This window comes from Canis aureus, chromosome 7, assembly GCF_053574225.1.
Source record: "Canis aureus isolate CA01 chromosome 7, VMU_Caureus_v.1.0, whole genome shotgun sequence".
Lineage (NCBI taxonomy): Eukaryota > Metazoa > Chordata > Mammalia > Carnivora > Canidae > Canis > Canis aureus.
The window spans coordinates 57,914,709-57,941,861 of NC_135617.1; the positions used below are offsets into that span (position 1 = coordinate 57,914,709).

Consider the following 27,153-nt stretch of genomic DNA (forward strand, 5'->3'; position numbering starts at 1 on the left):
AAACCAAAATACAGGCTATCTATCTTTTTGTTTTTGTGGGGTTTTTTCCTTTTTGAGAAAACCAAATAATTCACGAATTTCAGTTTAACAGACAATTCCCATATTGCAGCCCCTTGCACATTCTTTTTTCTGTGAAGGAAGCTCAGATCAGCTTAGCTGCGCTATAGCTGTTCTTGTGCATGTCATTCCACCAACGCTTTAACTTTATAACTTTATACACTCCACATGATCCAAAGCCAAGTAAGATCCAGCCTGGACAACAGTGGCTTTTATCCTGGCGTGGTGAACCTGGAGCCACTGTGAAAGCAGACTAGATTATTTTGGGCATAGCATGCTATAATGAAAGGAAAAAGAGAAATCTGTGCGATAATATGGATGTGTCATGCAAAAATGAAGAGGGAGTCAGACAGAGGGAAACTGCTCTTACTGCTGCATCAAAATTGGAGGAGGAGGAGGTTGTGGGCGTAGAGAAATCATTTATAGGAGAAAACGCTCTGTTAGGCAGAAAGAAAGAAAACCCACATCTAAGTTTGCTAGTGACTGCCTGTACATTGCTCTTCAGTTATAAGTGTATTTGTGAGTGTAGTGTGTAAGCATGTGTGTGTGCGTGTATGTATGCATGCTTACATGAGAAAAAGAGCTGTGCAGAAAGACTCTGCTTGCTTTAATGCTCTGCTGTTATCAGTTTGAATTCCTCAATCTGTTTTGATCAAAGTGCCCTGTGTTTTCATTTTGCATTGGGTTCCCCAAATTATGTACCTGGTCCTAGAGAGAGAGTTTCATTGATGTGAGATGACTGGAATATGGCATACAATTTTAATTCTTAAATTTTAAGACTATTTAAAAAATATGTGTACCTCATTTTACCTGTTCATTTTTTTCTTACTACTTTCTATACTATCTGTGTGGTTTTTTCACATGGGAGTCCTTAGAGCTTCCAACACAGCCATGGTCATTTGATTTTTTTTCTTGCCATAGAGTAGAAGTCAGCTAACTTTTTTTGTAGAGGAGCAGATAGCAAATATTTTCAGCTTTGCGGGTCTTGAGGTCTTTATCACAACTACTCAACTGCCATTGTAGGAGAAACAGCCATAGGCAGTACCTAAATGAATAAGTGTGCTGTGTTCCAATAGAACTTTATTCATGAGAGCATGCGGGGCTGGATTTGGCCTGGGGGCCATAATTTGAGGACCTCTACCTTAAGGGCATGCTCCTCTTTTTGATGATAATGATGCAGCCAATAATGAAACAAGATGATGATGATGATGATGATGATGATGATGGTAATGATGATGATTATGATGGCTAAATTTTACTCAGGCCAGATACTGGGTAAAATGCTTTATGAACATTATGGTATTTAATTTTCACAACAATGTATAGTATGGTTACCATGATTCCGACTTCACAGATGAGAAAACTAAAGTTTAGAGGAGTAATTTGTTTATCCAAGGATGTTCAGCTAGTAAATAGCAGAATTGAGATGAAAACTTCAGACTTGCCCTGGGCCCTAGTATTTCCAGCCCTTCATTTCTTATACCCTTGCCTGTAATTCAACTCCATCCTGGGCTCTAGAATTGATCCAAACTTTAGGTGAGAGGGATGTTGTAAGGAGCTCAAGCCTCACTGGTATAATCGAGCTATCCTTAGAGCTTCCCAAGCCTCTTGGTTCCCAAGAACCAGTACTCACCTTAGGATCCTAGTAATAGAATATCTGTCTTGTCCTGTATTCTATTTCTCCAAGCTTTTTATTTGTCAAGGTGAGCCAGTGTTTCAATGGGAGACTTCTTGGTGACAACAATGTGCTTAGATAGTTATTTTTGTCTGCCGTGATGTTATTTGGGACCACAGTGAGATTTTGGGGCTGGGTTTGGCCCAATGCTAGAGCCAATTTCTTCTTCTTCAGCCTCTATCTATTCTCCATCTCCATGCTTGTCCAGACCTAAAGGTGAATCTTGTCCTGGCTGCTGCTCCTCCTGTCTGTCCCATGTTATAGTAGTTAACAAGGCAAGGCCACAGATCATCCTCTTCATGGTTAGTGTGGCTCTTTAACGGTCCACGGCTTTATTTTCCTCTCCAAATTAAATTCATTTTTGAAGACTAGCCCAAATCCTGACCTCTCTATAGCATCTTCCTGCACCACTCCTATACTCACAGAACGTTCTTTCATTGGCCATCACACAGCCTCATCTTTTGTTCTTCTCTAGGTGTCTTGGGAGACTTATGCTTATTCATTTCTCTTTCAAAATCCCTGAGAAAGTACACATATTACTTTTGTTTATTTTTCACTTGTAGAAAGTGTGATGGGCATTAGGTACCTTGTATTATCGATTATTATTAGGGAGTATTGATGGGCTGGTGAGATTGCCAAGGTGGGAGAGAGCTTATCTGTCACAGTGACAATATGTCACTGGTGAGAAAAAGAAAAGTGGCCTTAACAGCCTGAACAGCTGAACAGCTATGATCTGCCAGGCATGATCAGCTTGGCCTTGGTGTTCTCCTCTTGAATACAAACAGTTTCACAAAATATCCTAGGACAATGAAGAATCAATACAAGAACAAGAGCTTCTGCAACCACATATAAACAGAGACAAAAATGCTTCCAAACTAGAAAAATGATCAAAGCTTCTACTATCCTGGCTGATATGAAAAGTCTTTTCTTTGCCAATTATAGCTGTAGACTTACTTCATTTCTACTGCTTTATAGACAAGATTTACTAATACATATGCAAGCAAATTAATATTCCTCCTTCTAACAGCATCCAATCTAGAGTAAAGCATTGCCTCCTTAAACTCTCTCCAAAATCACTTCATACAAGTCCAAATCCTATGGTAAGTCTGCTGATGTCCTCTTAATGCCATGCCACATTGTCCCCATAGAGTACATTCTCTTTTATTGCAGTGAGCATAAATTCAATTTATTTAACTATAGGCGTGTTTATGGTGGTCTTTGGCTGGAGGACACTGACACCAGATATTCCTTGAGCCATTAAAATCATAGTCTTTTGGAATTATGTGTTCTTTTGTTTCTTCCCATGTAAAGTCTCCAGTCTATACACCAACAGTGAATGAATTGAATGTGAAATTAAAAACACAATTCCATATTTAGATATAAATTTAACAGAATATATATAAGATTTATATGAGAAAAGCTACAGAACTCTGATAAAAAGAAATCCAGGAAAAACTAGATAAATGAATGTTTATAGATAAGAAAACTAAATATGGTCAAGTTTTAGATATTCCATGTTTATAGATAAGAAAACTAAATATGGTCAAGTTTTCAGTTCTTCACAACTTGACTTACAGATTCGATGTACTCTCAATCAAGATTCTGGCAAATTATTTTGTAAATAGATCTTGACAAACTGATTCTAAAGTTTATATAGAGAGGTAAAAGATCTAGAATACCCAACAAATATTAAAGAAGGATAAGAATCAGATGACTGATTCAACCAGACTTCAAGACTTACTATAAAGGTACTGTGATTAAGAGAGTGTGATACTGGTGAAAGAATAGATCAATGGAACAGAACAGAGAGTCTCTAAATAGAGCCACATAAATATAGTTAAATGGTCTTTGACAAAGGAGAAAAAGCAATACAATGAAAAAAAAAGATAGTCTTTTTAATAAACAATGCTGAAACAAGTGGATACCTACATATAAAAAATATGTGTGTCTATATATATACACACACGCACATACACAGACCTTACATCCTTCATAAAAGTGAACTCAAAGTGGACCATATACCTAAATGTAAAATGTTACAAAACTATAAAACTCCTAGGAGATAAAATGGGAGTGAATCTAGAGGACTTTGGATATTATGAAGACGTTTTAGATAAAACACTAAAGGAACAATCCATGAGATAAATCATTGATGAGCTGGAAATCAATAAAATTAAAAACTTCTGTTCTGTAAAAGACACTGTTAAGAGAATGAGAAGACCAGCCACAGAGTTGGAGAAATTATTTACAAAATACATATCTTATAAATAACTGTTATTCAAACTGTAAAAGAATTTTTAAAACAATAACAGCAAGAAACAAGAATGATAAGAAAGTAACCCAATTAAGAAATGGGCATAAAAACTGAACAGACAGCCACCAAGAAGATATATAGTTGGCAAATAAGCATATGAAATATGTTCAAATCATTAGGAAACTGTAAATTAAAACGAGTGAGATTATACTATATACCTTTAAGAATGGTGAAATGCCAAAACACTGACAATGACAAATACTGGCAAGGATGTGGGATAGGATATTTCATGCATTTCTGGTGGTGATGAAAACTGGTACAGCTTCTTTGGAAGACAATTTGGTGTTTTCTTACATAGCATAGTTTTACAATATGATCTAGCAATCTCACTCCTTAGTATTTACCCAAAATAGGCTGATAACTTACGTTTGTATAAAAACCTGTACACAGATGTTTATAGCAGCTTTATTCATAATTGCTAAAAATTGGAAGCACCCAAGATGCCCTTCAGTAGGTGAACGAATAAACTGTGCACATCCAGAATACAGAATATTACTCAGCGCTAGAAAGAAATGAGTTCTCAAACCATGAAAACACATGAACCATAAATGCATATTACTAAAAAGAAAAAAGGCTACACACTGTGAATGTTCTACTCTGTGACATTCCAGAAAAGGCAAAACTATGGAGACAGTTAAACATCAGTGGTTCTCAGAGGTTAATGGGGAGGCCACTCAGAGTTAAACATCAGTGGTTCTCAGAGGTTAATGGGGAGGCAAAGAGGAGCACAGAGGATTTTTAGAACAGTGAAACTATCCCCCATATGACCATAATGGTATATATCTTAAACACTTGTCAACGATCAAAGAATGTACAACACCAAAAGTGAACCCTAATGTAAACTATCACATTAACTATATGGTTGATACTGATGTGTCAAAGGAAATTCATCAATTGTAAAAAAAAAAAAAAAAAAAAAAGTACCAATTTGGTGGAGGATATTGATAATGAGGGAGGAGGCTATGTCTTAGTGGGTGCAGGGGGTAAATGGTAAATATCTGTACCTTCCACTCAAATTTTGTGGTGAGCCTTAAACTTTAAAAAATAAAGTCCTAAAAAACAAGAATACCCTCTTGCACTGTTGGTGGGAATGCAAACTGGTGTAGCCACTCTAGAAAACAGTATGGAAGTTCCTCAAAAAGTTAAAATTAAACTACCCTATGATCTAGCAATTTTACTACTAAATATTTTTCCAAAAGATACAGAAATTCAGCTTCAAAGGAGTACATGCACCCGATGTTTATAACAGCATTATCAATAGTAGTCAAACTATGAAAAGAGTTCAAATATCCATCAAGTGATGAATGGATCAAGAATATGTGGTATATATGCCACATATATACAATGGAATATTACTCAGCAATCAAAAAGATTGAAATCTTGCCATTTGCAGTGCTGTGGATGAAGCTAGAGTGTATTATGCTATGTGAAATAAGTCAGAGAAAGACAAATACCATATGATTCCCTCATATGTGGAATTTTAAGAAACAAAACAGATGAACATATGAGGGGGGGGAGAGAGAGAGAGAGAAACCATAAGAGATTTTTAAGGTTAGAGAACAAACTGGGGGTTGATAGAGGAGGGTAGGCAGAGGATGGGCTAGATGGGTGATAGGTATTAAGGAGAGCACCTGTGATGAGCACGGAGTGTTGTATGTAAGGGATGGACCCATCACTCAATTCTACTTTTGAAACCAATATGGCACTGTATGTTAACTAACCAGAATTTAAATAAAAATTTGAAAAAAAATAATACCTGTATCTCAGTGGCAGGAAAATGATCATGTTCATTTTTATAACAGCTAAGATATATAGTGAATGTTAACTGTTTTAATTAATCTTCACATTGAATCTTATGGTTTTCAAAATTTCTGCAATAAACATATTACTTCCAGCAGCAGAAAACTTTCTTTGTAAATATATATTTACAAAATAGATTCTAGTAAGATGAAAGTCTTCAGGATGGTGATGATTCTAGGAACTACTTATTGCAAGTGAGATTTTGTTTAAAGGATTGAGGATGTTTTACAGGGGGTCTTGGAGTGGGTGAGACATGATGACTATCTTCATGTATTTGAAACAGTTGGAGAAGTTGTTGGACTCTGTCTTCATGGCTTCAAAAAGTGAACTAGAACCAATGAGTGAAAAATCCCAGGAAGGTGAGTTTGGGTTTAGTCTATGAATGCCTTTTCAGAGGCTTCTTTTTCTTTTCTTTTCTGTTTTTTTTGTTTTGTTTTAAGGTTCATTCATCCATTTGTGTGTGTGTGTGTGTGTGTGAGAGAGAGAGAGAGAGAGAGGGAGAGAGAGGGAAAATGAAGGGGGTAGAGAGGGAAGGACAGAGAGAGTGGGAGAGAAGCAGATTCCTCACTGAGCTTGAAGCCCCACATAGGGCTCCATCCCAGGAACCTGAGATCATGACTTGAGCTGCTATCAAGAGTCTTTTGCTTAACTGACTGAGCCACCCAGGCGCCCCAGGAACCAGACAATTCTATTTAAAACATCATCCATCTAAATCAGCGGATAGTTATGAATTTATGCATCCAGAAGTTTGCAAGAGTAAGGAGTCTAAGGCCATTTTCAACTCCGAAATTCTGTCTTTATTTATATTAGTGCAGATGAATAGGAGTGAAGAGCTAAGGTCTACCTTTTCGTCAGTGCTTCTTGGTTTTGTTTTCAAAATGAAATTTCACGCCACCCCAAAACGAGGTGGTGTCTGGGTGACGGAAGAATAATTGCGAAACTTATCCACGGCCTCAGTGTCTAATTCTGATCCTGTCATCAGGAAACAGAAAGGCGTAAGAAGCAAAGGGAAAAGGGCCTATTTGTATAGCAGTTAGACGACGCAACACGCAGCTGATTTAAAGACTGTCCACTGCGTCCTGGAGAGGGCCCGCACGCCCACCCCCACCCCCACCCCCACCCCCCTTCCGTTTGTCCCCCTTTCCCTGCCCGATCTTGTCGCCGCTGACTTTCTCCTGCCATCAGCCCTGTCCCAAGCGTCGCCCCCCAGGAGCCCCAGGCTTCCTCCGGCTCTGAACTGCTTTTATTTTGTAAAGCGGAGCCGGCTACCTGGAGTTCGTTGGGCAACCGATCTAGCCTAGAACCTGATCCGCATCCAACCCCGGCTCGGGGGGCGAACCCGGGGGCCCGCGCAGGGCACCTCCAGCGCGTGGGCGGGGCGCACGCAGGTCTGCAGCCAGAGGCCCCCCCCCCCCCTGCGCAGACGCCCCACGACCCGCGGGGGTTCCCGCCCTGTCCTCGGCCGGACCGGGGCGGGGGTCGGTCTGCGTGTAGGAGAGGTCTCTCTCCCAGGACCCCCCACCCGCCCCCCGCCAGTTTCCTCTGCGCTGAGCTGCGCAGGCAGCCCTCGCTTCGCCAGCAGCCCCCGCGCCCTCCGCCCCCCGGGGCCTCCCCGCGAGGCCGGGACTCCTGCGGACCGGCTCCAGCGCCGGGGGTGCGGGGGGCTCCTGCGCTTGCTGCGCACCCGGGGGGGCGGGGAGGGCGCTGAGCGCAGGGCGGGAGCCCCGGGAGCCGAGCGGGTGCGGGCGCGGGAAGGGCGCCGGGTCACGGGGGAGGGGAGGAGAGGAGGCCACTCAGGGGCTTTCGGCTTCCTGGGGTCTGATTGGAGGTTGGCCCGATGAGTCGGAGCTGGGGGCGCGCCCATCTCCGCCGGCTCCGGCGCGAGCCGCCCGCTCGGCCCCTCCCCGGAGCCGCTTTGTCCCGGCTGACGGCGGCCGAGGCTGCGGGGAGGAGCGGGCGGGAGGAGGCGGGAGCCGGGCACACGCGGACCTCGGCGCCCGGAGGCGGGGCGCGCCGCGCACGGCCCCACGCCCAGGCCCGCGGGCCCCGCGCCCCCCCACGCGCTCGCCGGGCGGGCAGGTGAGCCGCAGTCGCCGGCCCCGCGAACCCCAGCCGCCGCCTCAGCCTCCGCCGGCGCATCGCGGACGCCCCGCAGGTCGGTTATGTAACGCGCTGGCCCGCTCGCCCCTGCGCCCGGTCCGGTCGGGGCTGCGCGCGGCGGGGGGCGCGGCGGGGGGCGCGGCGGGCGGGGGGCGGGCGGGGCGCGCGCTGGGGCGGCGGGGGGCGGGGGGCGCTGCGGCCGCCGGCGCTCCTGACCCCCCTCTAGAGGGCGCGGGTCTCCGACTGCCCCTGCCCCTGCCCCTGCCCCTGCCCCGCTCCCGGTGGCCCCAGGGCGCGCCTGTCCAGCGGCGGCGGCAGCAGGTGCATAAGTAGAACAGCGAGGATGACGCCGCGCCCCCGGGACCGAGGTGTGGACACGGGGAAGGTGGACTACACGCTGAGAAAGGAGGAGAAAACGGAGAGGCCCCTTTCCCAGTGCTTACCAAAAAAAAAAAAAAAAAAAAAAAAAAGTGCCGGGGAGAAGGAAGGTACTTTGAGGCGCAGCGGGCTGGGAATTGTCCTGCCTGGGATTAGCGGGCATGGGTCATCTAAAAATAACTTCAAGTTTGAAAAGTGAAATAGAAGGGAGCAGTGTGCCGAGTTTGTCCGCCTGTGGGATGCTTCGCTCTAGAGTCACCGGAGGGAACAGGCAAATCCGGCCGCCTGTGGCCTCCCCGGTTTCCAGGGTGTCTCGGTTTGACTTTTAGTTAATGATTGATTCTCCGGGGCCCTGCTGTCTTTTTCTTATCCCAGAATGAATTATAGCAGAGGGCATGTTTTGAGACTTTTCCTATTTCCTACATTGGAATACAAGTGTTCAATAGACATCGAATTTAGAGTTTGCTGCCGAATTTAGAGCTTTTGTTGTTTGTTTGTTTGTTTGTTTGGTTTTAAATATCATTTTAGTGGAAACAAAAGTTTCTGGACTCCCTTTACCACACAGGCCCACAGCTGAAGGTGAAAAAGTGCTACAGCATTCCAGTCCACACTTCCTCCTGCCTTCAGCTGGAATCCCACTTCACCTCTCACACGGAGGGAAGGCTTTAGGAAAACTAGGACGTTTTTTTTTTTTTTTTTAAAAAAAAGCCACTCACCTTTCTCACGTATTACATCAACATCAAAACACAGGGCAAATATATCGCAGGTACAGGGCAACACTTGCTAACTGGCTCCCTCCATTCTGGGGGAAACAGTGAGGTCCAAAAAGCTTAGAAGCTGGAAAGGATCGAGAAACAGGTCAGCATTGACTGTGGAACAAGGCAGAGGAGTGAGCATTTGGCTGCTTTTCAGTCTCCCCATTGATTTTCTTTAGCCTTAGAGCTATTATCTTAAGTACAATCAGTCGTTGCATTGAATTAGTCTAAAATGTGAGTTGCACTTTGCTTTCAAATTCACTGCAAATGAAATCAGTGTTTATTGAGCATCTACTACCCGAATCCAGTCCGCAGAATTTTGTGAGGGAGAAGTGTCCTCCATAAAGCTGCAGGATTGCAGGAGCTTTCAGAATGCAGGTCCTGCAGAAGCCAGCTAACTCTGGGAGGATGTGGCGGTCTCTCTGCATTGATGAACATTTAACAAGCGTTAAGTGGGAACTTGAGAGCTTTGCCATTTGCAAGTTCGTATCACACTCTTTTGAAAACTACTTACGTAATCATTTGCAGTTACTTATATATGTTACAGAAACTGGCTTTAATTGAGATCAGCTTTGATAGTCACCAAAGTCTCATTTTATTATTCCTTTTACTACCATCCACTCAGTTGATTCAGCAGTTCTTTGTTATGCACGTGGTACTGTGCCTTACGTAGGTCCTGTGACAGAGGATAAAAGAATGAGGCCCATATCTTTCAGAAATCAATTTAGCAGAAAAGAAGGATAAGAAAATAAGTAATAGTGATCCACATGGTGAATGGTTAAGTGGAAATAGGAACAACTTCATTGGAAGCCCAGAGGGAAGGGTGGAGGGACTCTGGAAGAGCTTGCAGAAAATATTGTGCTTGCAGAAAATACTGCATTCCAGTAGTTGCAGTTTTCTAGAGAAGGGGCTAGGTAGGTGTTCCACATTCAAAGAAAGTTCGTGTTGAAAAAAGATTTGGGTACTCTGAAGTGACGGGGTGGCAGGAGAAGTTGAGCAAAGGGTTCTTTCAGTGAGCCTCGGATGCGAATATATCCTGCTAAAGAGGAGAAATTATACAGTCTTTATGGGAGGGATGATTTAATCTAATTCGTATTTTGCAAAAGTGACTTTGGAGATGATAAGTAAGATAGATGGTGTTGCAAAGGGGAAGGAGCTGAGATTTTAGACCACTGGAGTGTTCCAAGCAAAATAAGTCAGTCAGTCAGTAAATAAATAAATAAAATTAGTTGTGCCTCAACCAGGTAGATTGCAGAAAGAGAAGAGACATCCTCAGAGAGACATTTCAGAGGGAGAATCAATGGCACAGGGTCACCAAGTGGGTAGTGGTGCGGAAGGACTTGATGTTTAGATGGATGTTCAGGTTTTTAACTGGGTTAGGAATTAAATGAGAAAGATTAGATTTGAGAAAGGTGGGGAATTTTAACTGAAATCTTTTCCTCTAAGATCAGGAGCAAGACAAGGATGCTCACTCTTGCCACATAGTTCTGAAAGTCTTAAACACAGAGCATTTAGGCCAGAAAAATAAATAAATGAAAGGTACTAAATAAGAAAGGAAGGAGTAAAAATGTCTGTATTTGCAGATGACATGTATATGGAAAACTCTAAAAACTGCACTAAAAAACTGTTGCTAATAAATTCAGTAAAGCTGCAGAATATAAAATCAATTTACAAAAATAAATTGAATTTCTATACACTAATAATGAACTATCAGAAAGATAAAGTAAAGAAACAATCCCATTTATAATTATATCAAAAAGAATAAAATACCTAGGAATAAATTTAACCAGGGAGATGAAAGACTTGTACACTGAAAACTATTACCTTGATGAGAGAAATTGAAGATACAAATAAATGGAGAGAGATTCTGTGCACATGGATGGGAAGCATTAATATTGTTAAAAAGTCCATACTACTCAGGGATCCCTGAGTGGCTCAGTGGTTTAGCGCCTGCCTTCAGCCCAGGACCTGATCCTGGAGACCTGGGATCGAGTCCTGCGTCGGGCTCCCGGCATGGAGTCTGCTTCTCCCTCTGCCTGTGTCTCTGCCTCTCTCTCTATGTCTAAAAAAAAAAAAAAAAAAAAAGTCTATACTACTCAAAGCAATCTATGGAGTTGACGCAGTCCTTATCAAAATAACAATGACATTTTTCACAGAAATAAAACAAATAATCCTAAATTTGTATGGACTCACAGAGACCGGAAATAGCCAAAGCAATCTCAAGAAAGAAGAAAAAGCAGGAGATATCACACTTTCTGATTTTAAACTATGTTACAAAATCATGGTAACTAAAACAACATGGCATAAAAACAAATACGAGAATCAATCGAACAGAATAGAGAATCCCAAAATAAACCCACATATATGGTCAATTATTTTATGACAAAGGAAGAATATACAGTGAGGAAAGGATAGTCTCTTCAATAATGGTGTTGGGAATACTTGACAGCCACATACAAAAGAATAAAACTGGACCACTGTCCTTATACCATACGCAAAAATTAATTCAAAATGGATGAAAGGGGCAGCCCCGGTGGCTCAGTGGTTTAGTGCCTGCCTTCAGCCCAGGGCCTGATCCTGGAGACCCGGGATCGAGTCCCACGTCAGGCTCCCTGCATGGAGCCTGCTTCTCCCTCTGCCTGTGTCTCTGCCTCTCTCTCTCTCTCTCTCTGTATCTCTCATTAATAATAAATAAATAAATAAATAAATAAATAAATAAGCTTACCTGAAACACAGGTTTAAAAAACAAACAAACAAAAATGGATGAAAGACGTGAATGTAAGATTTGAAGCCATGAAATTTATTTTAGAAAGCATGGGGGTAATCTCCTTGACATTGGTCTTGGCAATGATTTCTTGGATCTGTCAACAAAAGCAAAGAAATCAAAAGCAAAAATAAACAAATGGGCTACATCAAACTAAAAGCTTCTTTACAACAAAGGAAACCATCAACAAAATGCAACCCATCGAGTGGGAGCTATTTACAAATCATTTATCTGGTAAGGGTTATATCCAAAGTATATAAAGAATACATATAAATCAATAGCTAAAACTCCAAATAGTCCAATTTAAAAAATGGAGGACAGTTTTTTTCAAAGAAGACATACACATGGCCAATGAGTACGTGGAAAAGTGCTCAACATCACTAACCATCAGAGAAGTGGAAATCAAAACCATAATGAGAAATCACCTGACACCTATTAGAATGGCTCTTATCAACACAAAACTAATAGAACAAAAAAGACACAGTATTGGCAGGGATGTGGGAAAAGGTAAATCCCTGTACACTGTTAGTGGGGAGATAAATTGGTGTGGCTGTTACAGAGAACAGCATGGAAGTCCTAAAGAATTAAAAGTAGAACTATTATATGGTCCAGAAATCCCACTTCTGGAAATTTATCAGGAGGAAACAAAATCACTATCTTGAGAGAATATCTCCACCCTGTGTTCATTGCAGCATTATTTATAATAACCAAGACATGGAGGCAACCCAAGTGTACACAGATGAATGAGTGGATAAAAAACTATAAGATAAAATAGATATAGATACAGATATATAGACTAGAATACTATTCAGCCACACAAAGAGGAAAATACTGTCATTTGCAACAACATGGATGGACTTTGGGGGCATTATGCTAAGTCAGTAAGTCAGACAGAGAACAAGAAGTATTGCATGATCTCACTTATATGTGGAATTAAAAAAACAACAAGCTCATAGATACAGGGAACAGAGTTTTGGTTGCCAGGAAGTGGGGGATGGGAGGTGGGGGGAATGGATGAAGGGGGTTAAAATTCTAGTTGTAAGAGAAATAAGCCCTGAAGATGTAATGTATATCATGGTGATTATAGTTAATAACTGTGTACTATATATTTGAAAGGTGCCTAGAAAGTAAATCTTAAAAGTTGTCATCATAAGGAATAAAAAACATGTAAATATGTGAGGTGATGGATATTTACTAAACTTATTGTGGCAGTCACTTTGCAATATATATAAATACAAAATCATTATGATATGCACCTGAAACTAATACAGTATTACATATTAATTATATCTCAATACAGTGACGGAAAAGGGCAGTAACCGAGAAAGAGTAGATTTGAGAAAAATGGGGAATTTTTACTTTAAACATCATGTGAAAATGCTCAGTAGGCACTTTTCAAAGGTAATTTCTTTGTTTCTGGTGCTAACCTTCTACTTGTCTTACCTTCATTCCTGAGACTGTTAGGGCTGCCTTTAGAGAAGATGGAGATGAATTTGCTAGCAGGAGATTATTTCTACTCTTTCCCCAAAAGTGAATGTATGAACTGTCATTTATCTGAGCTAGTAGTAGTAGTAATAACAGTAAAAATAATTTCAGTGATAATAATAATGTAACATTCATTCATTGTTTATGCTGAGCACAAAGAGGTTAGAGCTCTATGAGTTATCACATTTGACCCACACAGTAACCGAATGAGGCAAACACTATTGTTATTCTCATATAATTGACCAGAAACCCAAGGCAAAGAGAGGGTACCTTATCTAGGCCACACAATTAATAAGAGGTGCACTTGGGCCTGACCAGCACTCTGAATCACCAGTGTGAATTAATACATTGGAATAAGTCTTTTAAGTCTGGAATGTATTTTTGTACCCTATGTTTGAATATTTGTGGCTGCTGCCGTAAAAGAGAACAGCCCTGAGTCAGAATCCTGGCTCTCATCTGGGCTCTACACCTGATTTGTTGTGTGACGTCTGCAAAGTCACAGCCCTTCTTAGGCTTTAGTTGTTTTAAATCTGTATAGTAATGGGAGAAGAGATTGACTAGATGATCTCTCGAGTCTTGACATTTTGAAGTCCTGCCACTGTGTCTCAAATTTACTATAGAGCCACTGATTTAGGTTAAAATTATGCCTCTCTGATCACTTTTATTTTATTCTTGTTTTAATTTTTTTTTTTTTTTTTTTTTTTTTTTAGATTGAGAGAGAGAGAGACGGAGTGAGAGTGCAAGGGGGGAAGGGGAAGCGGGAAGTAGAAAGAGAATCTTAAGCACATTCCATGCACAGTGCAGAGCCCATTGAGGGGCTCAGTCTCACCATCCTGAGATCATGACCTGAGCTAAAATCAAGAATTGGATGCCCAACCGACTGAGCCACCCAGGTGCCCCCTACCTGGTCACTAATAGAATAGGAGTACTATTACTACTGCTACCACTACTACCTCTTCTTCCTTTACCTCCTCCCCCTCCTTCTTTTTAACAATATAATGATTCAGCAGTTCTATACATTACTCAATGCTCATGGATAAGTATAATCCCCTTTATCTATTTCACTCACCCCCCAGCTGCCACCCCTCTGGCAACCATGTTTGTTCTCTGTATTTAAGAGTCTGATTTTTGTCTTGTTTGTTTTGTTCCTTAAATTCCACATAGGAATGAAATCATAATGGTGTTTGTTTTTCTCTGATTGACATATTTCACTCAGTCTAACATCCTTTAGATTCATCCATGTTGTTGCAAATGGCAAAATCTCATTCTTTTTAATGGCTGAGTTATAGATATGTATAACACACACACATATGGTACCTCTTCTTTATCAGTTCATCTATGGATGGACACTTGGGCTGCTTCTCCTATCTTGGCTATTGTAAACAATGCTGCAGTAAACATAGGGGTGCATATATCCTTTTGAATTACTGTTCTTGTTTCCTTTGGGTAAATACCCAGTAGTGGAATTACTGAATCAGATACTATTTCTCTTTTTAATGTTTTGAGGAGCCACCATGCTGTCTTCCACCAACAGTGCTGGGTATGGAGCCTGCTGGAGATTCTCTCCCTCTCTTTCTCTCTCTCTCTCTTTCTGCCTTTCCCCTGCTTATGCTCCCTCTCTCTCTAGAACAAATAAATAAATCTTTAAAAATTTTTAAAAATGAAGAAGACTAACTCAAATGATGGCCCGTCCTTAACAGTTTGATGTGAACTGGTTTATAGTGTAGGTACTAATGGGTATTGATGTTGGGAGAGCCCAGTTCAACAGGGGGCAACCTGAATGAGCACCAAGTGGAGGACTCTCCGTAGTCACTGATCAGCTTCTTTATTTTATATGTGTCACATAAATTCTATGAGACTTAGTTTCTTCATCTCTGAATAATTGGGGGGACTCGTATGTGTTGCAAGGCTGTTGTAAGGATTGACACAGATAACATAAAGCAGGCACTGCATACCCAAGTGCCTCATTGAAGGGACTCAGTAAGTGGGAATTTTCACCCCTCACTCCCAGGGGAACAGACATGCAGTAAAGGTAAGTAGAGTGTTTCTTTTTTTTTTTTTAATTTTTATTTATTTATGATAGTCACACAGAGAGAGAGAGAGAGAGGCGCAGAGACATAGGCAGAGGGAGAAGCAGGCTCCACGCACTGGGAGCCCGACGTGGGATTCGATCCCAGGTCTCCAGGATCGCGCCCTGGGCCAAAGGCAGGCGCTAAACCGCTGTGCCACCCAGGGATCCCAGGTAGAGTGTTTCTTAAGAAATCCTTCTCCTACTTCATAGTTTTGCTAAGGGCCACCCCTTAATAAGTATCATTTTTCTATCTTAGAAAGTAGTATATATTGGGAATATAAAAACATGTGGCACATTAAAAACCTTCCAAGATGTGAATCTCAAAGTATCCATTAGGAAATTACTCTCTTACATATATAAAGAAGCAAGATGTGAATCTCAAAGTATCCATTAGGAAATTACTCTCTTACATATATAAAGAAGCTTCAACATTCCATAACACAAAGTTTTTGGCTCTTCTTTTGTCATGTCACAAATAGGCCAGGATTATCGTAAAGAAATAATATGTCTACGGTTGGAAATTCTGGATCCCATTATCATGGGATTATTTTTATGGTATCAAATATACATCGACAGAATGACTTCCTGCTCTGTATGCATGCCGCCTTTGCCTTTAAAATGTTCACTGTCCTTGTGTCTTTTCTCCTGTGTTACCAGCTGCCAGGTGTCATATGTTATAGGTTAATTTAATGAATCAAGTTGAAGATTTTTTTTTTTTTTTTTTTTAAGAAGCAGCCTTAAGCTCAACCAAAGCTGTTTTTAACTCCCTTTAAAAAAGTGTACGATCATGAATGGTACTTTCTGGAAGCTAAAGAGAAGTTTCCAAAAATAGCTCAAACTTCCTGAAGTTCTGAGTGCCCACAGAAAATATTTTCTATTATTAGTATGGAAAGGGACTTATTTTCATATCTGATTCCCTCCATACACAACTCACTTTGAAACAAGGATGAAACTTGGGTTTTCTAAGCTTTGGAATGTGTGCATAAGAAGATATTGTAACAGTAACAGTTGCTGTTGGACAAAATAATTGCATAATTCTTTGAGAGCTGTATCCTAGTTTTTATTACTGTTGTCTTAGTTCTCTGTGGGAATAACTGCTTGGTTGTTTCATGTATCGATTGCTACAAAATATTATAAGTTCTTTGAGGGCATGGGCCATTCCCTAATACTCCTCTTACAGTGCTGAGGATAAAGTAGAAAAAGCATAAACTTGGCATGAAAAGGCCTGGATTCTCATCCTGACGCTGTCACATCCCAGCTATGTAACCTTGAGCTTCCCATTGACCTAACAGTCATAGGAGCTGGCATTTGTTGAATGCTCCCCTTGTTTCAGACACTGCTCATTTAATCCTTACAACAACTCCACCATGTGGTTATTATCATCACGATTAACACGTGAGTGCACCCTGAGGATTAGGAGAAACAAGCACATTCTCTGATTGCAGTTTTCTTATCTCTACAAAATTAGGAAAAGAATACTTGATCTTCCCAACGAACAGAGTAGTGAGGATGAAATGCTGTGAGCCTGTGAATGTGCACCGAAAAATACAATCCCCTGCACAGGTGTTAAGGATGATCGCCACAGTGGGGACCTCCCAAGAGATCAGTCATAGTTGGGCCTGGTATAGCTCCAGTTCTGTTTGGAGAAGGAGGTCTACTGTGTATAAAATGCTTTTATAGAATGCATTAAGAAAACTATTTCCTTGCCCTTTTTATTGGTAGTTTGTTTATGATGCCTCTTTGTTTCAAGGGTAACTTACTTGTTGTCATCCAAGACTTGACTAGACTGGACCAGGAGGAGGCTGACTAGACAGACCACAGAAGTGGGTCCCGCTGGTAAAGGGGAGGGAGTGGAGAACATGATTTACAGACAAGACATAACTGCTAGAGGGATATTTTAGTATAAACAGAGAAGGCTGAAAGTCAAAGCCAAGGTCGAGAAAGACATAGCCATGATGTACAAGAAATCATCACCAGGGTTTAAGTGTAAGCAACAGGTGGGACATGGAATCTGCTTAAGAAGGCTAGAAATATTCCCCAGTGTCTGGTGAGGTCTGTCTACCTAGCCAGAAAACTAGGGACCCTCTGGCCTGTTTTTTAATGGTTTCTTTTTCTTGGACTTATGTGCTTTCTATAAAATTCAAAAAAATTAAAACAGAATGATATAAAAAGAGAAAATGAAAATCACATGTACTACCACGAGCAAATGATAATTACTATTAACATTTTGTTGTATGTCCTTTCAGACTTTTTATATGCATTCCCAATGTAGAATTGGGATCGTACTCTGTATAGAATTTTGCCCTCTGTGCATTTCACCAAACATATTAAGTAACTTTTCATGTGAAGTCAACAGCCTTTGTGAACATTGCTTTCAGTGTCTGCATAGTATTCCCTTGTATGATTTTACCAAATCCATTTACCTTCCCTCCTATAGTTGGACATTTAGATGATTCCTAATCAACCAAAGTATCAAATTACTTTAACTCAAATAGATGAACCTTCTCTAAGCTTTCCCTATATGTTGACATTGCCTTTGTTTTTCCAAGGGGTTGTAGTAATTAACATTCCCATAAGCAGTGCATTAGAAGGTAGGGCTCACCTCTGTCCTGCTTGTAAGCACTCTTTTGGGTAGAAGTAATGGGTGGCTGCTATTAGTGCTTTCCAGAGATAACCTTTACTCTGGAAATGTAGCAGCTTAACAATTGGTGTAGGGAGGCTGGGCTTTTTGTGTGGGAGTGGAGAATGTATGGGTGGGGAGCTAGTAGATTATACCTGCATAAGTGTTTATAGGAGAGTTAACTATAGTGGCTTCACTTTTCTGCTGGTGGTCCTGTTACCAGGGGCTTGGCATTTGACATGGGTGGTGTGGGGCTAGAACACTGACAGCTGTCATTGCAGCCTGTTGAGCTACTAAAGCTGACTTAAACTAAGCAGAATTAGCAACCTCCGTTTGAGGGAGAACTGGTTCAGTTTGCCTTTAAATCCTGAAAAATATCAACAGCAAGTTTGTCTCTTCATTTTCTTGAGTTGGGTTTGACTGGTTCCCCTTCCCCTATTGGCAGGGCCTTCTGGGCAAAGCTTCAGTCAGGTATGTATTTTTATCTTTCACGAAGTGGAACACAATGCAGAGTACAATGCACAATGCATTTGTACAAATGACTAAGGCTTTCAATTGGAATGTTCTTAAAAATCACTTGAATGGTTATTATTTTAGAATTTTAACTTGGTGATTAATCAGTAGTCTTTCAAAAAGAGCCTCTGCATTTGCTATCAGGCTGTCATCAACCAGGTTGATGGTATTGACCAATTTATTGAGATAAACAGCTAATATGTATCATTTTCCCCATGAAATTTTCTGTAAGATAGGCTAAATGAATATAATTTATTTTTTATTTTGGCCTCTGTAGCCATTAAAGATAAAAGTCTAGTAATGGGTCTCACCAGGACAAATCAGAGTCCAATTTATACTTATCTCTTGAGGTTTAATAATTTGTTCAGAAAGAAATTATTTATTTGATTACAGGTATCATATGAATTTTGAAATAGAGGATAGTGAATTCAGATAAATTAATGGTAGTTCAAACAAAAATTTATGTGCTCAAGAGCAGAGTCTCAGCTTTGACACAACGAGTGGAAGCAAAGTATTAATTCATGAATAGGTTGATTTTTTTCCTGCTGTGTTGCATTAATGATATTCATTTGATCTTTTATGATGTACGAACAACCATTTATAAAAAGGTTAAATTTTGGTCAGGCAAGATATTCAGCAACTGATCTATCATAAATGTGTTTATTTGGTATCCTTTATTTTCTTATTTTTCTGTCTCTTGGTGATTTCTGTGCCACACACAGCTGTTGTTTAGCATTAAACTTCAAAATTTGACAAGGTGACATTTAGATGAAGCTCTGAATTGAAATACTCGCTTGGGCAGATTTTCAAGGCGTACCTTCTGACCTTGTTCAAGCACCACAGTTCATGAACAACCCAAGGGGATTCTTGGTTTAATCTTGGATGTTGCTTTTGGTTTCTGCCTCCTGCAATATCATGGGTGGGGAGAAGGGATTCCTCATTTTGCTCTGCAACTACACTTGCAGGGCTGGTGTCATTCTAGAGGGCCAGGGAGATTTGCATGGCCCTCACCTGTGTGCAGACCCATTTGGAAAGACTGTCTCCAGATGGAGGTGAGATAGATGGTAAACCTGGACACCTTGCCTCACCTCCCCTAGATGCAGATTACTCTGATTCAAGCCTTCCTTCAGGCTGTGTGAAAACTGTTCAGACTATTAAACCAGAAACTGTAGAGCATGACTCTACATAGGTTCAATTGTGTATTATGAAATTTTTAATAACTGACATGAGACATAGGACAGCCCACAGTGATCCTGTGGGAAAACCCAGATGCATGGTTTTGCCTGTGTGGTGCTCTGCTTTTTCATGCTTCTTTGTATTAACCTAAATAGCTCCTATAGGCCACAAGGCAGGTGCTGTAGGGATGACCCTCTTATTCATGAAATGGCCTGAAGGGTCTCTGAATGTGGAAATCTCCAATCGTAGTGGCTCCTCATGAGGCTTCTAGTTTTATTCTTTCAAATTGCTGTTTAAAAATCTCTCATATAAGTATGACTCTACTTTTTGCAAAGGCTCTTGTGTTGGGTGAGAAGGCCCAGTTATATACCATGCTTTCAGCGTTTCTTCTCACCTTGAATAGAACCTCTACTTCTTGGCCCAACTGTCACCATGCTGTCACGGCCATACCTGGCTATTGTCTTACAGCTCAAGCCAAGGTGTGGTACTATGAGAAGGTTATTTTATCTGAACAAAATTAGAAGTACGTTAATGGATATTCATGAAAACCAATCCTAGGTATTTTTATGACAGTATAAATTTCAAGGGCATATCTTTTAGGAAAGAAGATCCAAAGAATAATAAAGATTAGAGACATTCACCAGCTGATATTTGGGGGCTGCTGATTCCCGTGTATCTGGGAGGCTGATGGAGATTTCCCAAGAGATCCCAGCAGCACTCACTCTACCCCACCCCCCATAGACCATGAGCTCTCTTTGAGTTCTTCCATTTGTAGAAGGGTGATTCTAGATCATGACGGAGTCCTTCCTCTGACCTTGTGCAGAGACTTTCCCTTTAGAATCTGTTACCCCCATTCTTCTTCTCAGGACTCCTCATTTCTGTGTTCCTAAGGCTTTGAAAAGCTATAATAATACTTCTTCCTTCCAAAAGAGTGAATAAACAAATAAATAAAGATACAGATAATCTTCTTCCTGCAAAAAAAAAAAAAAAAAAAAAAAGTGATGTTCCAAGAGTAGAATATAAACACTTAGATGAAGGATTTTTTTTAATATATGAGAAAAGAATCTTGTAGTCATTTGAAATCATCTAAATTTAAAAACATCTAGTAGAAATGGTCATTATCTAGTTTAGTGACATCCTCCCTGAGACAGTCGTTTTCTTTGCCAGATTTTTTAAATTCAGTTTTAATTATTCTTTTTTGATCAGGCCAGTCCTTTGAGAGATTTTCTAAAATTATATCTCTTTTTGCTTTTGGGTTTCTACTATGAGATATTTGTATGCAGCCTTTATAGTATCCTATTAGTGCTTAAGCCATTCATATACCTCTTTTCTTATCCTAGGGTTTGTGGTGGCTTATTTTTTAATATATAATACCATTATGAGGTTATTCCTCTTAGGTTGCAGAGCTTATGGCAGTCTTGTTTGCTGTCAATCATGTCAATGTGAATGCTGCCAAATATGCACATTCCTTTTCCTAATTACAAATTGACTTTTTTATGGCTACTTATTAGTGAATCCTAGGGGGCCAATAGTAATCATTGAGACAAGGCTGCTAGAGACCAGATATTATTTGTTCAGTTTCCTATTCTAATAAATAATGAACCACTAAGTTGTTTATAAATAAATCAAAAGTCCTTATAATAAATAACAAACTAAGAAGCAGTTGAATACAATTTGCAGATATATAATGTTATAGAAATGCTACATGTAATAATCATCGGGGTAAGAGCTGTCTTACTAATGAGAACTAATTTAGAGCACATTGCAAACTGTATAAAATTATTGGTGGCCATTCTCCTGTTTCTGCTTCTTAAAATTCTGTCTTCTTTCAAGTTCTATCTTTTCCAGATTTCCTCAAGCTCTGAGCCTTCAAAAGAGCCACTTTTTTTTTGAACCTGTATTTATGATACATACATGGGCTAATCTTTATATTTCATTCACTTACATATTCATTCATCATTCATCATTCACTCATGTATTCATTTATTCACTCACACCCACCATGCACCAAGTCTGTGCTAGCCACGAGGGTATCAAAGCTAGAACACAGTCCTTGTAGTGAAGTTAGAGTCCAGGAGACTTTAAATTTTCTTGTTTACCTACATCCTCTGGACACTAAGCACTCTGAGGGTGAACTGCCTCTACTCATTCCTGCTGTGACCATCCGGCACCCCCACCCCTGCCCCGGCCTCGCTATACTCCTCACCATGGCCTGTGTGCGGTGGGCGCTCCATTCAGTGGTAAAAGGAACTGATCATTAAATCCATCCTAAATAATTCAGAAACACAAGATTAATGATTCCAACACCTTTCAGTGTCTTTAAAGCCTTTGTTCTCCTCACATAATTGCTAACCATAAAAACAAGGAACTCCAAAGATGAGTCTGTCTCCTCTTACTCTGTGTGTCAAAAGGCCTCTTCTCAGAAAGTGATCTAGTGCACGCCCCTTATGTTCCAGAACACAAGTATATATGACTGGTGGTGGTGTCTGAACTCAGATCATTTTGAAATGCTTTTGTTGGGGTGAGACAGTGTGTTCTCCCCCGCCCCTTTTTTTTGTGAGGCGAGAATGTGTGACTAAACAAATACTTGTGGCTATTGAGTACCTGGTAGGCAGTAGGCATTGGGCTGAGCACTTTCCATGTATTATCACACATAGTCTCTTCTGAGCCCTGTGAGATAGGCTCTATTTTTATCCCTATTTTATTTAGATGAGGGAACTGAGGCTCAGGCAAGTCGAGTGTCTTGCATAAGGGCTCGCAGGTCAACAAGTGGTAGAGCCAGGGATTCACCAGTGGCCCTTCTGCCTCTACAGCCCATCACTCCTTGTCAAAATGGGGTCCATAGAGGCATTCGTGGGGGAGGGGAAGACCACTTCTACATGGTAATGTTTAAATGTTGGGTTTTTTTTTATTTCACTGATAATTCAAAATAATATTAGCCACTTCTGGATCATCATGTATTAATGAATAATACTGCCGTATGATTTTGGTGACTAAATTTATGTTTTTATGTCCAGTCAAGTTGCTGCCAATGCTACTTTAGTTGCCATGGGCTTATGAGAATGAACTGGGGCTGTCATTTGCCTTCGGTGAAGGCACATGATGGTATGAGCACCAGTCCGGTACAGTTTAGTTTTGTGAGGAGTGAAGAAATGTGGGAAGGGAGTCCTGTCTACTTTAAGGTGGGTGACGGGTTGGTTTGGAACCACAGAATATCCATGTTGGAGTTTTTAGTGTGAGTAACAGTGAGAATGGAGGGTTATTTTAGCAGAAACATCATCACCTGAACATCATATCAATGTTGTGAGTTTGAATTGGATTTTTTAAACATTTCCTTTGTATTTGGCTAGGACATTCAGTTGGAGTTCGATGGTTTTAGAGGAATTGAAACTCTAAGAACTTAGTTTTATGTTCTTATGTATTTAAGGATTGTGGTCACAATAAAAATGGTTTAAAAGGTCTTCTGTACATTTTTTGGATTTGAGCAAACTGAATTCCTCTGCATTACATTATGAAAACTTCCAAAACAATGCTCTTCCACCCACCAGGTGGATCCCACCAGGGATCTGGCCTTCAGGGGTGAGGGAGGCATTGATGTATCCTTTCAACCTGTCAGCCGTATCTGGGAAGGTTAAGGTCTGACCTTAGAAGAAATTCTCCCTTGCTGTGGTTCTCCTCTGACTGGCCCTATCAATCGAGGTGCCTTTATATTCTTTGTCACTCCTTGTCCTGGCTCCGGTAACTGACAGTTGTGTCTGCCTATCACCCATGGTTTATAAATCATTTTCTCAGCACCACCATGAAGATTTGTGAACGCAAGCTAAGAAGTAGCACTGGCCCCACCTAAATGGAGAAGATAATGACAGCATATTGAGATTTAAGAGACTTCTGGTTTGAAAGGTCTTTCATTTGGTCCAAAATTATTACATTTGTTCCTTTTTTTGGGTAAAGAAAAGGAAAGCCCTGGTAAATGCAGACACTCAGAGAGGAGATAACATATCACAGTGTGTTTATCCTTAGCTCTTTAGTATTGCTTCTGAAGAATCCCTGGTAAGATTTTTGGAGCACTGGAACAGAGACCAGTGAGATCTGATGCAAAGAGAGAAGAGGTTAATTTTATAGCAGTGGACATGCAGCATGGCTTGTGGGCTGAGGTCCGGGAAGCTGGGAAGTAAATGCTGGCATAAAAGCAATGCCAGCCTTGGGGAGCTTCGGGGAACCTTTAAAAGAGAGGGCATTTTTTTCTGTGTTCCATTTATTGTCCTTCTCTTATTTAAAATTTTAGTAAGGTTTCCCCACTTTAATAAAATGTGTAGAAAAGTATCAAACACCTTGAAGTGCCCAATCAGTATTTGTGAATCACCATCCATTATTATTCCCTGACATTCTGCATGGTACAGGGAGAACCTTGCAAGGTGCTGAGTGGGGAAATCAGAGCTGGGCTTTTTTGTCCTGGGTGACCTGTGATTTCCCCACGAGAGGTGGGGCCTTCCCTTGCCTACTCTGGCCTCAGTTTTCTAGTTTATGACGATGAAGGGGTTGGACAAATTTACGATCAAAGTTCCTGCCAGCTCTTTCATCCTTTGTATATTCTTGTCTTTGCAACAGATGATCAAACCTGCATTTTATTAATGAGAATGGCCATTTGTCATTTTTTTTTTTTTTTAATGCAGGGCTCTTCTTAGGCAGAAGCTATGGAAATTCTTACTTGGTCACCTCTAATGATAAAGGTATGCAGTAGCTTTCCAGGACCTCATTAGGAAGAGCTTGTACACAGAGCTCATCAAACATTTCCATATGTTTAGAGCTAGCCATTAAATGGTAGGAGCTGTGGCCATTCCTTTCTCCAATGTTATTTTTAACCATACTACCTTCTTCAAGGGTAATTTCATTGTAAAGATGGCAAGATGGATGGATCCTAATCCCAGCCAAGTCTTCAACTAACCTTGGGGAGAAAAGGACAGCGCTGATTTTATAGGAATCATTAACTTTACCTTATTTTTATGCCTTGTCATGGTTCTGAGTGTGTTATCTGACACATCTCTTTTCAGTAGATAATATTTATATTACTAGGTAACACCTGTCTACCTTTTATTATGTACAAAGTTTTAAGACTTTGACTTGTAACATGACATTTGATTGTTACACATTACAATATCTCTGTCCACATTGGATAGATGAAGAAACTGAGGCCCAAGAAAGTTAAGTAACTTCACCAAAGTCATACAGCTGATTAGTGGCTCAACTGGGATTCAGAGCCAGGCAGTGGTGCTCCAGCATCTATGTGTTTTGTTTTGTTTTGTTTTTTAAGATTTTATTTATTTATTCATGAGAGACACACAGAGAGAGAGACAGAGACAGGCAGAGGGAAAAGCAGGCTCCCCACAGTGAGCTTGATGTGGAACTTGATCCCAGGACCCCTGGATCACAAGCTGAGCCAAAGGCAGATGCTCAACCCCTGAGCCACCCAGGTGCCCCCAGCATCTGTGGTTTTAACACTGTTTAACACTAGCTTTTATATGTATTACACAAAAATGATGTGGACTCAATTTTGTTTTTATGGATTGAACCCTAAAGAGCTCACCAGTAACTTTATCCTAAAAAGGATCAACTGCTGCTCAAACTTTTTGCCCCTGCCTTCCCAGTTTTGACTTTTTATGCTAATAAATAAGCTATTAGGAACCCATAGAGCATTTGCAACATTAAGTTCTAGAGTTGGAGAGGGGAGAAAGGAGGATCTATGGAAGCAGAAATGCTACTGAGCACTTACTATAGGCTGCCTTTTGCTTTCTTCCTGTTTAATACTTTCATGGCTTCAGTGGCAAAGAGGCCTGCACTGATCACTCAATCAATACATGTGTATTGAGTGCAGAAGCAAGGTAAGGTAAGGAACTCAAGCTAAAGGACCTTCCACCTCTAAGAGCCTTTCAACCTGTAAGGGCTGCTCCCATGTTTTGTAATTCACCATTGTGTCTACCTTGCCTGAGGGCTTTGCGTATAAGACGCCCTCATGAAATATTACTGAAATTTTGGAGCTGATAAGGTGACTGTTGATAGCATTGTGATTATGTTACTACTAGTATTCACTGTGTTGTTTTCTACATAATCATCAAAATAAATCTTTCATAAGCTTTATGGGTCATTTATTTTAGTTGCATGCCATATGTGTATGTGTATATATAATATATATTTTATTTATTTTTGTTTTTTCTTATTTTGGCTTGGTGAGATGGAAAGAATGGTAGATCAAGATATCGAAGATCTTCATTCTAGTCCCAATTCTGCTAATCTAGCTGTGAATCATTGGGCAAGTCTCATTTAACCACTCTCAGTCTGAGTTTTCTACTTTGTAAAATGAGAATTGTAATAACTGCCCTGTGATCTCATAAGGCTGTGTGGAGGATAAGATAGGTTTGGGGATGACAGATGACATTAGTATTTTCAGCATCACCCACCAGTGCTTCCTCATTATCTAATCCTGACTCCTTAATGGTGTCACCTTGCTCATCTGCAATTTTTTTTTGGGGGGGGTTCCAAATTTTAAAAGGAAGTCCATGAGAATACCTGTTAGACTAACATTGAAAAGGTAAAAGAGAAAGAAAACCCTTTTTGGTGACTAATGACATCCCCTCTTGACTCTGAAAGCTATGACAGCACAGATCTTGGTTGTTCATTTTGCTATGTTTTGTTCATCGGGCCTGGTAGACCCTCAATATTTGTTTGTTGAATGAATAAACATAACTTTTGATCCCCAGTGTTAGCTCATGGAATCAAATAGCCATCCTGCTCTGCACCAGAGCAGAAACAGTAGTCATCATCAGAGGCTGGAGAGTATAGCATTTCAACAACTCTGTTTTTGCGTAATTCAGAAACTAACCAAAGTGAAGGAAGAAAAGTGATTATAGCAAAATAAATTATCAAGTAGCAATAAGTAAAGACTGTTTGAATTTTAGTTGTTTTGCCTGTTTGAAGAGGAGTGAAGCCTTGGAAATTATCCTTAACTTCCCTTCAAGTGAATTGACCCTGGAGAAGTAAGGTGGGAATAGCAACCTGCTCTCATCTCCTTCCCAAAAAAAGCACCCCCACCCAACCTCAATGGAGTTAACAATTCACTGCCTGCCTGAAGTTAAAAATAAGCCCTAATCTTTACTGTCAAGGAATTAGCCTGCCATAATATGACTTTTAAACTACCAGAAGGCGTGATCCTAGGGGCCTGGGATTGAGTCCCGCATCAGGCTCCCTGCATGGAGCCTGCTTCTCCCTTTGCCTATGTCTCTGCCTCTCTCTCTCTCTCTCTCATGAATAAATAAATAAATCTTAAAAAAATAAACTACCAGAAGCATGCTCAACTGAATATTTTTTGAAAAATGGCCAAGAGATGCTTCTATGACATCCTGTCAATGCTTGCTCCTGACTTCTACACAAGTAGTAGAAAGTAACGTGCA

The 27,153-nt window shown here is 40.6% G+C and overlaps 1 protein-coding gene across 1 annotated transcript in view; it reads left to right on the top strand.

The window, feature by feature from the left end:
* Nucleotides 1-7,847: 7,847 nt before the first annotated feature.
* RCAN2 (regulator of calcineurin 2) overlaps nucleotides 7,848-27,153 on the top strand; it is a 260,301-nt gene continuing 240,995 nt past the window's right edge. Inside the window, exon 1 of the mRNA XM_077903782.1 lies at nucleotides 7,848-8,001. The gene's annotated coding sequence lies outside the window, so the exon portion shown is untranslated. The remainder of the gene's footprint in view (nucleotides 8,002-27,153) is intronic.